Genomic DNA, 2,500 nt, shown 5'->3' with positions numbered 1-2,500 from the left:
ATAACTGATTTAATGAGCCATTCGCGGTTTCACCTTAATTTGGCTTGCACTGAGACATGCATGGCTTAATCTTTGAGACAAGCATATGACTACTGGCAGGATCAACCAGGGAGCTTCGATACAAAATCTCGGCTCGGACGTGCGCCACCCATCGCCGACCGGGTCTCGTAGCCCGGTCGGCCGCGCGTCTACTGTGTGTTTCGGGACTGCGCGCAGGCAGCCCCGGTTCCGTGTGCCGCCACCTTCGACACTCGGCTTATAAGCGTTCGAACGATCTCCCGTACCCGTCGGCTAGATTGAAAGCGTCTGGGATACGTTGTTATAACATCTCTGGTCTTTGAGTGTACGCTCGGAAAGAAGCGAGTTGACGCGTGCGTTGGAGCGTTCGGCCTTCCGTGTTTCACGGAGAGCCGAACTTCTTGGTACCGCGTCAAGGGCCATTCGGTCTGAGACACCGACCCGCGGTAATGCAGTGACGATAGATGAAACAACGCGAGTCGCGTAGTTTCTTTGGTACGAGGCACGGAACGGTCCGCGAACGCCCGCTCCTGGTCTACGCCGAAGTACGTATCGTGCTCGAGCACGTACCGGTACGGCGTAGCAGGCGGACGACGGGAGACCGGCCCGACCGACTCGCTCCTCTTACTAGTAGGAGCCTGGCCGCTAGGACGTCGGCGCCGGCACGGTGGTAGCACGGTCGGCTTACGGGGCGAAACCTCCGCGGGCTATCGAAAAAATTTTGAACTCCGGGAACTTTGTCGAAATTGAACGAGGCTCATATGACGATGTTCCGACAGGCTCCCGGCCCGGATCGACTCCGGGACGCCGCGCATCGCCTTTCGGTCGACTCGGACCGAAATTTTTACAAGTCCCGTCTGTCCGGATCGACTCCGGGACGCCGCGCGTCGCCTTTCGCTCGACTCGTACCGCAGCTTCAACGAGTCCCGTCGGCCCGGATCGACTCCGGGACGCCGCGCATCGCCTTTCGCTCGTCTCGGACCGAAATTTTTACAAGTCCCGTCGGCCCGGGACGCCGCGCATCGCCTTTCTGTCGACTCGGACCGAAACTTCATCGAGTCCCGTCGGCCCGTATCGACTCCGGCACGCCGCGCATCGCCTTTCTGTCGACTCGGACCGTAATTTTTGCAAGTCCCGTCGGCCCGGATCGGCTCCGGGACGCCGCGCGTCGCCTTTCGGTCGACTCGGACCGAAATTTTTACAAGTCCCGTCTGTCCGGATCGACTCCGGGACGCCGCGCGTCGCCTTTCGCTCGACTCGTACCGCAGCTTCAACGAGTCCCGTCGGCCCGGATCGACTCCGGGACGCCGCGCATCGCCTTTCGCTCGTCTCGGACCGAAATTTTTACAAGTCCCGTCGGCCCGGGACGCCGCGCATCGCCTTTCTGTCGACTCGGACCGAAACTTCATCGAGTCCCGTCGGCCCGTATCGACTCCGGCACGCCGCGCATCGCCTTTCTGTCGACTCGGACCGTAATTTTTGCAAGTCCCGTCGGCCCGGATCGAATCCGGGACGCCGCGCATCGCCTTTCTGTCGACTCGGACCGAAAGTTTTACAAGTCGACGTCGGCCCGGATCGAGTCCGGGACGCCGCGCGTCGCCTTCCGCTCGTCTCGGACCGAAATTTTTACAAGTCCCGTCGGCCCGGGACGCCGCGCATCGCCTTTCTGTCGACTCGGACCGAAACTTCATCGAGTCCCGTCGGCCCGGATCGAATCCGGGACGCCGCGCGTCGCCTTTCTGTCGTCTCGGACCGAAAGTTTTACAAGTCGACGTCGGCCCGGATCGACTCCGGGACGCCGCGCGTCGCCTTTCGGTCGACTCGGACCGGAATTTTCACAAGTCCCGTCTGTCCGGATCGACTCCGGGACGCCGCGCGTCGCCTTTCGCTCGACTCGTACCGCAGCTTCAACGAGTCCCGACGGCCCGTATCGACTCCGGGACGCCGCGCATCGCCTCTCGGTCGACTCGGACCGAAAGTTTTACAAGTTCCGTCTGTCCGGATCGACTCCGGGACGCCGCGCGTCGCCTTTCGCTCGACTCGTACCGCAGCTTCAACGAGTCCCGTCTGTCCGGATCGACTCCGGTACGCCGCGCGTCGCCTTTCGCTCGACTCGGACCGAAATTTTCACAAGTCCGGTCGGCCCGTATCGACTCCGGGACGCCGCGCATCGCCTCTCGGTCGACTCGGACCGAAATTTTCACAAGTCCCGTCGGCCCGGATCGACTCCGGTACGCCGCGCGTCGCCTTTCGCTCGACTCGGACCGTAATTTTTACAAGTCCCGTCTGTCCGGATCGACCCCGGGACGCCGCGCGTCGCCTTTCGCTCGACCCGTACCGCAGCTTCAACGAGTCCCGTCGGCCCGGATCGACTCCGGGAGGCCGCGCATCGCCCTTCGCTCGACTCGGAACGAAACTTTTATCGAGTCCCGTCGGCCCGTGTCGACTCCAAGACGCCGCGCATCGCCTTTCTGTCGACTCG

The 2,500-nt window shown here is 62.4% G+C and overlaps 1 non-coding gene across 1 annotated transcript in view; it reads right to left on the bottom strand.

The window, feature by feature from the left end:
• The window catches only part of LOC124295658, a 1,913-nt gene extending 1,801 nt beyond the window's left edge, over positions 1-112 (bottom strand). Inside the window, exon 1 of the ribosomal RNA XR_006905542.1 lies at positions 1-112. This exon is cut by the window's left edge and continues 1,801 nt beyond it. This is a non-coding gene — a ribosomal RNA (small subunit ribosomal RNA).
• Between the last annotated feature and the right edge of the window lie 2,388 nt (positions 113-2,500).

The sequence above is a fragment of the Neodiprion lecontei genome, unplaced genomic scaffold (assembly GCF_021901455.1).
Source record: "Neodiprion lecontei isolate iyNeoLeco1 unplaced genomic scaffold, iyNeoLeco1.1 ptg000059l, whole genome shotgun sequence".
Lineage (NCBI taxonomy): Eukaryota > Metazoa > Arthropoda > Insecta > Hymenoptera > Diprionidae > Neodiprion > Neodiprion lecontei.
Note: the sequence above shows the minus strand (reverse complement) of the source record. Positions and strands in the feature narration are given on the sequence as shown.